Source organism: Neopelma chrysocephalum, unplaced genomic scaffold, assembly GCF_003984885.1.
Source record: "Neopelma chrysocephalum unplaced genomic scaffold, ASM398488v2 Primary Assembly neopelma1_59, whole genome shotgun sequence".
NCBI lineage: Eukaryota > Metazoa > Chordata > Aves > Passeriformes > Pipridae > Neopelma > Neopelma chrysocephalum.
The window spans coordinates 13,672,910-13,684,470 of NW_020897714.1; the positions used below are offsets into that span (position 1 = coordinate 13,672,910).

General features: G+C 40.5%; 1 long non-coding RNA gene across 1 annotated transcript; it reads left to right on the forward strand.

Moving 5' to 3' along the window:
- Nucleotides 1-6,854: 6,854 nt before the first annotated feature.
- On the forward strand, nucleotides 6,855-8,867 carry LOC113965776. The gene is made up of 3 exons (XR_003533629.1): nucleotides 6,855-6,998; nucleotides 7,860-7,925; nucleotides 8,777-8,867. It is a non-coding gene; the product is annotated as an uncharacterized LOC113965776 (long non-coding RNA).
- The last annotated feature ends 2,694 nt before the right edge of the window (nucleotides 8,868-11,561 follow it).

Below are 11,561 nucleotides of genomic sequence, written 5' to 3' on the forward strand. Positions count from 1 at the left end.
CTGGTTTTATGTTACCCAAAACAAGTAAGTAAGAAAAGACCAAAGAAAGAAAATTATTAAGAGAAGAAACAGGAGTAAAAAAGAGAGAGAAAAGAGATTAAGAAAAGATATTAAGAGAAAAATAGCTACCACCGAAGAGTCTCATGGAAGTCTGGCTCCATATAGCGATGGCACCTCCCTAGTGAAAAGGCAAGCTGGACCCCATGTGCTCCTGTATTTATGTGCTTTGGCCCTCTGTGGCCAATCCTCCCAGATCGGACCCCTGGCACTGAGCACTGTGTGCCTCCAGATCGGAGTGAGGGGTGATGTAGCCAGTGAGAGGCTGAGTCAAGGGTTACAGGGGGTGTGACTGACAGCTACTCCAAGCAGGCTCCATGAGCCCTGCCATGTGATTTCCCAGGCTGCCATGTGTGTTCCATGCACAAACGCTTCAGTTAGTTCCAACTCAAAATAATATAATAATACTTTTACTGATCCACTGTCTCACAGGTACATGATGTACCTTCAGTGTAATAAGCACTGCCAAACTGCCTGATTAAAGAGACACTTAAGCTACGTTAAGCACAAAGCAACTTCCTAGTCTAGTCTAGTCTACAAAGAAATCAGCTAAAGGAGAACCCAATGTGGATCTGTCAGTGTGATTCAGCCAGTGATTTTTTATGAAGTATTTGATCAAATGACTCAAACTTTCAGACAGTTTGTCAACTGACTGAAAATGAACACCAGAGGTCTGACTACATTCCTGAAGTCACGTGCTGAATTAAACAGTCAAATATATAAGAGGTCTAACAGTGCACAGTGTGCTCTCAAAAATCAGATTTCTTTCACCCTTCATGCCAAAGATTGGCCTTCCCTTCTTTCAACTGATAAGTGAGGAAGGACACCCTGCAATTCTTTGCCTGTGTCTGCTTGGTTTGTAACTTGTCCAAACCCTCACTGCTGAAGGGGAGTGAGGGGAAGACGAGGGCTGCAGTGTACCCTCTTCTGTGTCAGTCAAAATACTCTGGCCTGGAACGTGAGATGGGGAAGGATGCTCTTCAGGGGCTGGAGAAAAAACTTCGTCTCCTTCTGTGGAGCTTTTCTTGCACTGCCTCTCTCTCAGAGCAGATTCAATTTCCTCACCTGCTGGAGCAAATGTGGGTTGAGTGATTTCCGTAGTTTGATTACAGCTTTTGCTCTGAAGTTCTTTGATGAGCTCTTTCACCATCCCTTGGTGACCACATTTAATTAATTCCTGAAGTAAAGAGGGATGTCTTTGCCAAGTAACTTTGCTCACAGACAGGGTCTTTTCAAGGTGTACACTCAGGCCCCTGAGTGGAAACTTAGCTGCATGCAGCAATATTCTCCACAGAGCATGTAGGTAGGTTGCATTGTTAAGCACATCACTTCATCACGCCTGCTTCAGTAATGTGAAGTGCTGTACTGAAAGGCAAGGAGCAAACTAGCACCTTTTCATGCTTGTCTGCACGGCCCTCTGGTGAGCAAAGGGAACTCCAGATACAAGTTCTCCCTGGAGAGTTAGTGATTAACGCAAACCTTCCCTATGTCTCCTCCAAGAGAGTGATGAATTAAAAAACCATACTTATGAGCATCGCTGGTCCCATCAGGCACTGCTGGAGCTGATGTATGTTGCTGGCCCCAAGATGCAGCCTTAGGAGAGATTAGAATATAGAGAGAAGCTTTGTGGCAGATTTCCCAACATGCAGAAATTCAAAAAGGTACTCTGTGAACTGAAAATGAAACATATCTGTCTTTGGGAAGAGGCTTTCCCAAGGGTTTCTCCATATTCCTGTGTATTTGCTTTGTGCTCAGCTTCAAGCGGAAAACAGCTTGCAGGAATCCTCCAAACTCCCAATCCCCCACTTCCTTCAATGCAAGGAAATTGCTTGAGAATCCATGGCTGTCCAGATGTTCCATAGGGAGGAAAGATGACCTCCTCTGAGTACTGCAGGCAGTTCCCTTGCCAAAGAAAAACCACGCACAAATGGCATCCTGTTGGTATTTCTGTAGGGCTCCCTCTTCCAGTGGGTTTCAGAATGTATCTTACTCATCTAGATGAGTTACCATTTCCGTTTATTCCAGTTAAAAGGCCTAAGTTAAAATGGAAATTAATGTGTTTATTAACTTCCCTTTCATTTATGTTTGTTAGCTTTTCTCTTATGCACAGTGTATATTATAATGAATTAAAAAAAAATAATAGCTAATCACAGCCTGGCAGGGATTTTTAATGGATTTAATTTTTCTCTATCATGCTTACATGTAATCTGTACCATTCAGTGTTTTATGGGCTTGTTATCACTCTAGTAGTGTTTGCAGTGTGTGCCTGGAGTGCTTGCAGAATAACTGCAGGAATTACAAATTCCCCGAAGACCAACAGGTGCTGGTTGCCATTCTCAAGACAAGCAGCACATGTCCTGTGCCTGAATGGCTGGTTTAGCATGATTCACATCATAGAGGTTTTGTCTTTCCCACAACCACTTTGAGGGAAGGGAGCATTTAATGGAGTGCCTTACATCACATAATCGGTAGGTGGCCTGGAAACAGCGCTCAGGCTCAGCCCTTGAACTGCCCTTGTTGTGCTGAAGCTGACAGACTCTGCATGCTTTTTGTCAGAATGAAAGGTGGCTACCTTTCATCGTGTTGTGACATATTACATACAAAATTATGACATTATTACACGTGAAATAGTGGAACCTGAACACTGCCCTATGTGGGCATGAGTGATGTATGTGTCAGCTGTGGAAGAGATCAGGACAGACTGGAGTTCATCATTCTACCCACACAGGTCCTGCCACTGTCATGGAGCGGGGGGACAGTATTTAACTTCTTTTTATAAAGCAGGAATCCATTGTAATGCTCAAAAATAGTGAGGATAGTTGGTCCATGCAGTGCAGGAAGCACGGTTGCTATGGTAACCAGTTCTGTATCGTTTCTCATGTGTTTCTGAAATAAAAAACTATATATATGTGTGTTGGTGCATTATTTTTATTAGACTATTGTACCTTCGAAAAGCATTGCTCAGCTTTTTACCTCAGAATCAACAGTTTAATTTCAGGCTGGGTGGGTACCAAAATGATAATCATTATTATTCCAGATGTTTTTTTGGTGGCCTTTGTGAATTTACTGATGGTCCCAGCTCAACAGATAGTGACAGGTGTCTACACTATTATTGTCTACTACAATTATCACTAATTGGTACCTCTATTGGCAGTGGAGGTTGGCTAGGGATTTAATCGAGATGAGAGATGAACATGCTTTCTCTGTGTTCTACCTGTCTGTCCCCAAATAGAGAGGAAAATACACCTAAAATAAGTCCTCATGGTCAAAGTAAAGAGAGAAAGTTTCAATATTTATTACTTGGTTTGTTCCTGAGTGATGGCTTAATGGAAGTATTCAATCTCTGAGACTTCCAATTTGGCACTTTTCAGGTGAAATTTTCATTACTAGCCTAATTTTTTCCAGGTGCACTTCTGCAGCTGCTGTGTATTGTGCCATAATTTAGCACCTGCAGTTCTTTCTAACAACAAGAATTTCCAACCAGGAAAACAAAGGTTGGGTCCAGCCTTGATTTAAATAAATAAAATTTTAAAAAGCAACCCCATCATGAAAAGAGCAACAACAATGTGCTTTTAAGGAAGGTTTAATCAAGCAAAAGCATTAGCAATACAATACTCTTTGTTGATAAGCATTAACAAAAAGAGGAAGGAATCGCCGTGTGTTGCATTTTAAATGTTCATTTTCTTAATTGTTACTTCCCTTTGTAGAAGAATCTCCCCCATTTGTTAATTTGTTTCTTTTCTTCTTACACCTGATAGACAGCTCTAACCATGTTAAATTGTTTGCTTGCGATAGGGGAAAGAGGTTTTTTATTTATGCCTGTGAAGTTAGTTGAAAGTCTTAGAAACGTGAAATTTATAGCAGGTTCAAAACAGGTGAATTACACTCCAAGTAAGTGTTGGCAGCTCTTTATCTTTTCCTTGTTTTCCATATTTAATTCCACCCTTGAAAGGTGGAATATGCATCATTTCCCCATCGTCTCTCTCTGGTTCACATTGAGTGAAGTGTTTTGAATTAATTATGTTAAATTATTAATAGCTCAAGATTTGAAAACATTACAGGATTTGAGTAATGTTTTATCAGGCAGTAGCTGTATGATAATTCCGATGTTTTCATATGGTAGAGTACACTTCCAGCTGATAGGTAAAAATTATGACTATATGCTGAAAGCACTGAATTCAGTTCATTGTGAAGCATAATAAGGTAATGAACATTGAAGCTGCGTATTAGAAAAAAAACTTCTGCTAATGAATAGACTCCAGGAGAAACAATGAAGACAGCATTTCTTAGGTCATGTAAAATGAACTGTACAGATATGTAGAATACAAACCAGCTCCATATTGGTAGGGATACGAATGACATAAGAAGCCTTTTCTGCATCCAATTCATGTGATTCTCTGATAACAAATAGTATCTGATATATTGCCTCTATCTGTCAGTAATTAACTGATGGCTAAGTTACAGTCCATTTGTCAGGGAAAATGGAAAATACTGTTAACACTAGGCCCTCAAAACATGGCTTTGAGCTGCTAGAATTACTCTAGCATAAAGGGCCAAATACAAAGTTTATCTTCTGTTAAATCTCTCTGACATTTTAACTAGGGCTATAAAATAAATGGTCATCTAAATCAAACTGTATTAATTTCAAGTATTATTTTGAACCCATTTTATGGCACTACAACCATCCAACAGCATTTAAGGGAGAGGCGAGACAGCTGACAAAAGACCCTAGAATTAGTTCTATAATTATTTGCACAGGGAAAATGGCTTCTTCCCACAGTCAGATCACAGTGTAGTTCTTGATACATTTCACCAGCCTCGCGTAATAAACCCTGCAGAGGAATTAAAGAGCCAAGAAATACAGGTTAGACTCACAAGACAGATGCCGGCACTTAGTGCTCATTTCAGCACCCCCAGCATTTGCAGACTGCCTCCCCTGCTCTGACTCTGGCTCCCTGACAGCCCATGCCTACCTCCTGGGAGCTGGGGGCCCAGGTGCAGGACACTCCTCCACCCAGACAGGGGTTTATGCCATTTCTCAGGAGAGCTGAGAAATGCCTACCCAAGGCATTTTCCTGGGGTTGGCACAGTTCCTGTTTCTTGTATTAAGCAACAAGCCATCAGATGGGCTGATGAGGAAAGAGAGCAGAGGGGTGCCTAACTCTCCTTTAAAAAGGAGATTTTGCCTTGCTCTGATACTTGTAGTCTCCTGGAGGATAAGGTCCTTGTAGCATTGGTAGGTGGTGGCTCTCAGCCTGTTTTTCTCACTATATGGAGAAGCCTCAAGCATCCAGCTTGAGGCTGTGGTTTCCTTAAGAAGGCAGAGTACCTAAAAGCTGTGTGGCATGATCTAAATCTTCCTGGTGGATCTAGACCCATCTGACTAACAAGCCTTAGTGTAAGAGTCAAAATATTTATACATCTGTCCTTGTATACCTAATCATAAAGGATTGTATTTCCTAAGGTATGTAGACATCTGTTGAGTCATGTAACTGCTAAAGTGATTTTCAAATGTACCTTAGTAGGTTTGACAGCCAGTTCTTATTTCAAAGAGTTATTTAGACAGCCAGCAAGATTTTCAAAGCATTTATCTATTTCTCTGAGTATTGTACAGCTACTGAAAACCCAGCTCACAGTGTTTTGCAGGGAGAAGCATGATGCTATTAATAGAGATCTACAACATTAAAACACCTATTCACTGACCATTTTATAATGTATTCTATAAGTCTTGGCATCTGATTCAGTGTTTGCAAGGACTCATAAAGGACTGGGCTTCATCTCCAAAAACAGCAAATGCTTTCCTCCTCTTCTAGCCAATAGGTTTTCAGGTTGCTTCACCACTTTCACTCTTGGTAGCTGGCATTGCAACACTGCTTCCTGTCCTTGCATTGCCAGACCTTCCCATGTCTTAGGTGTGTTAGACATTTCCCAGGGACTAAGCACAAATCCAGCCTGAGAAAAAGTTGATCCAAAATCTTTCTTTTGACTCCTTAGTTTACGTAGTACCCACAGTTGAGAACACTGTTCTTTTTCTGACTCCCCAACCAGACCTACAATTAAAATTTGTTGTCATAGTACATGCAGAAATACAGGGTGTCATATCTCAGCTCTCTTCCCTTTGTGTTGTTACTTCACAGTGTTACAAGTGCTCATGGTGTAATCAGGATACAGGCAGGCAGAACTGAAGCAATTTGCTCTGTAGTTGCCTTTAGTTGAAGTTCTCACTGTCTTGTAATTAGCTGGAGTGAATGCATCTCCCCAGCAGCACACTGTGCACCACAACATGCTTTGGAACAAGGTGCAGGACTAGAAATAAAAGCATTTTATTCAGGGTGCCAAAGAGCCTACTGTAGGTGCAACACCAAAATTCGCTTATTATAATCCTTCTTGCCTAATTAATTCCATTGATACATTCAAGTTCATCAGAGTTTTGTTGACAGTCTTTAACAAAGGCTTTTTCTTTTCCTTTTTTTTCTTAGTTTAAACTGGAATAGTTTTATTAGCTTGTTTACTTCAGAACAAAGTGCCACCTTTGATTAAATTCCATGTGGATTTATAACTATGTCCTCCCCATGTTTCTGTGACCTTTACGGCACATCTGATAAAAATAAAAGGTCATGGATTCCAAAAGAACCGGTTCTAATAATAATGTCAGGCAGGCTCCCCTGAAAGTGTGCGATTTCCCTTCTTTCTTGTCTTCTTTTCTTCTTCCTCTCTCTCTCTTTCTTTTGCTGCTTTTTCAAAGTAAGATGAAAATTAACATGAATAAAATTAATGATTTAATTTTGCAGGAGAAAGAAGAGGGTTTATAGTGCTCCACTGGGGAAAAGGGCTTTTGTCTTTGTTGATGACCTAAACATGCCTGCCAAGGAGAAATATGGTGCCCAGCCTCCCATTGAACTGCTGCAGCAACGGATTGACCATGGCTACTGGTTTGACAGGTGCAATAAATATTAATTAGTGTGCTTGGCTACAGAGGAGTAATGATATACACTGTTTCTCTGAAGCGTTAAATTGTAGTGTTAGTCTTTTATAATTCCTCATCTTCTCAGTCACAACAGGAAAACACTCTGAGTTACACGACTCCCTGTATAGGAAAAGAAATAAAGGCTTATATGTTGCTGTGAATTACAGCACGAGAAAGCCAAGCCTTACGGGAGGAAGGCACAACATGCGTTTTCATGTTTTTGAGAAAACATCATCAGTATTTAGCCAGCACAAACCACTTTCAAATAAATTTTTGGTTCTTAGTTGTTAAGGACTGAAACAAAATAATTTATCTTTCAGCAAATGACTTTGAGGTTGAAACGCAGTTGAAGAAGCTTTTCTAATGCACAGTCGGTGTTTAGAGGAACAGTGTGTAATAGACTCAGACACTTTTCTGCATGATTCATATTAATACTGATTGCTAGAAAGACTTCAAATTCTCAGTTGTTTGTCTCATATATATGAACATAAAAGGTTTCTGTTGTTTAAGAGTGAGCCTACTTCATCTGCTGCTTTAAAAAAGAGTATCTAAATTTGAACAGAAAAAGTAAAATAACACCTAGCCATGGAGGCTCCTTTACAATGCTCAACTATTAGAAAAATGTAACCATACTTTATGACAGACTTAATTTATACACCTGAAGTAAAAAGCAGCTACACTTTTACCAAAATAATAGGCCATTAATTAAGAATTGATATTTCTTGTATAATTTATTATTGTTATAGTTCACAATTATGTTTAAACCACTCATTAGACACATTACTGTACTGAAAATATTGTTTTCTAGTAATGCATATTTAACATTGTATTGCAGCTTTACATGGCAGTCTCAGCCTGTGATCCCTCAGTGCTTTTCAGAGACAGGCATGAAAGTTGGCAGGTACTGTCTGCATTTCAATTGGAACACCTACCTTTCTCTTTACTCTGACCAAATAAAATAAAGGCTTCTGCCCGTTTTCAAGTCTGATGTTTTCTCAAAAGTATAGAATGTTTCTTAATATTTTCAAAGTGAATTTGCATTTGAAGCCTAAAGCATTAGGTAGAACCTTTTTACCACTTTATACTGAACCTGAGAAAGTGTGATTGAAATGTATGGGATTTTCCTGCTCCAAAATCCCTCATTTTCTAAAAGTACAGCAGAGGCTTTATTCTTTTAGGAACAATAAGGTTTTTCATTGTCAGAAATATTCATTCTACCTTACCCTCTGTATGAACCATGAGATGGGAAGAAGCAGATGGGGACAATGAGAAAACAAACTCATGCCATTTGAAATACAAAGGTTTTGCTCCTTTATATACTCAGAATTACTTGTGCTTGTGGGTGCAGCTTGTCACTTGTCAGCCTGTCTGGATGAGCAATATACACAGAAAGAACAATTTGAGCAAGATGGTCTTTGCTGGATAAACAACAAAGCATTAGTTACCTGGAAGGCAGGAAGACTGGCATGTTTTTCCCCCAATGACAGTCTATAACAAGCAAATATTTGCTGATAATGTCTGACAATATAGCCACAGGAAGAAGCAGATGAGGTAATTCTAGGTAGTGTCCTTTACTGTCAGAGGGATCCATGGCTTTCTAAGGTGATTAAACTGTTGGTGGCAAAGCCATTGAGGATGCTAAATAGGAAAGATTTGCTCACAAAAGACTCACTACCGCCTCAGAGGCTGCTTTCTGTCACACTATGTGCGAGGTAACTGCAGACAACAAGAAAGGTTCCTGATTTCATGCAGGTAAGAAGTCCCAAGGAAATCATGCCCTTGTGTTTGGATTATCTGTCAGCCCCTGCTCCCTAAGAACTTGTGAACCAGTTTTTGACACAGCAATTGCAGTCTCAGAGATGTCAAAGCATCTTAAACACACAAGGTACGACCCCATTGAGGGAAGGATGGGAGTGGTGCAAGTGTTGTGTGTGGTGGAGTATTGGGCTGGGAGGCCTATGGGGGCCATACTATGGAACCTGAAGCTGTAGAGCTGAATGAAGGGGTTAAAGGACCCTTGGTTTCCCAGTCCATGAAACAAATAATTTTTATTCTAGTAAATATTCAAGACAGCTTTGCAACTACTTGCCTGGACATTCTGCTTCATGACATATTTTCATTTCTCTACCAGTCTAAGCTTTTCTGTAAGTTTCAGTCCCCTCCAGACTGCTGGAGCCCAACATACCAAGCTCTGTGCTCAGACTACCTTGAGCATGCCCCCATACCTGCGTCAGAGGGAAAAGCAGATGGAGTAAACTCATTCACAGTAGAATTATCCCACGTGAAGACTCCTCAATTAATTACCTGTTGGATGTGAGTAGCTCCATCACCTTTGCACTACCCACGCTGAGTGAAGGAGCACAAGCCAGGAGATAATATCTGACCCCTGGAATAGCTCCATCTGGCAGAAGGCTACAGTTGAGACTCCTTTGAGGAAGCTCTCTTCATGGCATAAGTAACATGGCACCCTTTGAAGGGGAGAGTGGACTGCCTGAAGGGATTAACAAACATGATTCACTTTCTTACAACTAGAGGTGTCATGACTTTTAATCTTCTTTCTGGGAATTTGTTTAAAACCTGCTGCAAACACACACATATACTTACGTTTACTTGTCTAGGCTTATTTGTTTGCATCTGTGTGTATCACATTCAAGTCTATTAGGGGTTTGTCTTGAATACGCTAATGAAATGCTTAGACAAACACATAGATGCCCTGTGCAAACGAGGTGTAGGACGGAGAATCACAGTGCAGTAATGGGGGAAAGAAGATCTAAGCTTGGTTTTGGATGAGGAAGCCTTGCTGGCTGTGGCCACGTGTATCACCAGCAGAAGACAGGTGTAGTCCACAGGAGAAGCAGAATAAATGTGATTCTGAGCAGTATCATCATCATTTTGTATCCACAGCACATTCATCCATGTGTTCATTGGTACATCTGTTGTATACCTAGGTCTTTGTACTCCAGCAAGCCTTAAGTTATATAAGCTGTTGCACATCTACACCTAATAGACCACATGATACAAAATGGATCTGAGGTGGCAAAATAAGGATGTGCTCAACATGAAACATAAAACTTACCTGTACTAGGAGCGGAGAAATGGACGGGACATGTGGCAATGAAAAGGAACAAATCCTGCCTTAAGATACATACTGTGAGGTGGGTAGTTTTTCCCATGATAACAGAACCCTGTTATTTCCTGATGCAAGGAAAGAAATACTGCATGTGCGAATCTCTCTATCTCTTGCTTTCTCATTTGTCTTCCTCCCCATACATGGGCCTTGATTGCCTTATTTACCAGTACTGCCCCTCACAAATGACTGTATTAAAAAGGTTAAATTTAAATGCAGTACAGCTCAGTCTGGTTTCTTTCAAAAGCAGGTCCTACCACCAGTGGTTGGCCAGACAGTCTTGTATCCTCAATTTACATCACTTTAAAACTATGGCTTTTCACTGATACAGTTCTAGTGGTTGATGACAAACTTAGTGGATGTGTTTCTTAGATGGATCAGTCTTGATTTTGGAAATGTTTTTCATTAAGCATGATTCGAACTTGGTGTGAAGGAATGTGTAATTGAGAATTTTATAAAGAAACATGAGATGTGTTCCCTGGGTCCTTTGTAGATCATATGGGTGGTTGAATTACTGGGATGTTTGACTCAACCAATCTGAGGCAGTCACATTCACCTCCCAAGTAGAGTAAGAATCTTCCAGGGCAGGCAAAAGAATGAACTTCAGCTCTTCTTGGGGACGAGCAAACGAAAGTGTGTCAGCCAGACGAAGATGACAGAAGGCTTTCGTCACCACACTTCTTCCATCCAGGTATCCCAAAAGACCCAGAAGATATTACAAAGCTGAAAAGGTCAGAATTCTGGCATATTTTGTGTGCTATTTTCTCTCCCTGTGAGTATCACACATGTATCCTGGATTAATCAAGAACCAGCTGTTCATCTGTCCACTCCTTGGTTCTAATCATTTTGAGGAGAAAGAAACATGCACATAATGTATATATTTATCTTTCTCTCTTCTCTGTATATATATATGTATATATGTGTATATGTGTATATATGTATATATCTAGAAATATAGTTAATATAACATCATACAATAGCAAGTAGGTCTGTGGATGTTTTTTATGTAGATATGAACACAGTAGGGAAGCAGTCCATCGTGTGGGACTTTCCATCATAACAGCTCTTGATCAAATCAGGATATTTTCTCTCATTTATCTCAATAGGAGAAGTCTTTGCCCCCTCCATGCCCACCTCTCAAGAATCATGTGACTTTGTTTGAAAGCTGCAGCAGAGTCTAACCCCAAGGTCACTGCAATCTGTTAATTTTGGTAAGGGATGAAAAAATCCTAACTCACCAGCCATGCTGGGTGAGAACAAGAGGTCTAGAGCATTACAGTTTGCATTACAGACCTGTGTGACTGTGCTCAGAAGAGATTGAAGCTCTGCTTTGGTGTCAGGGCTGAGCCTAAGGGCTGGGCTGCCCCTACTGATGGTCGTGAGAAGTAGCTTGAAGCTACCAGAAGGGCA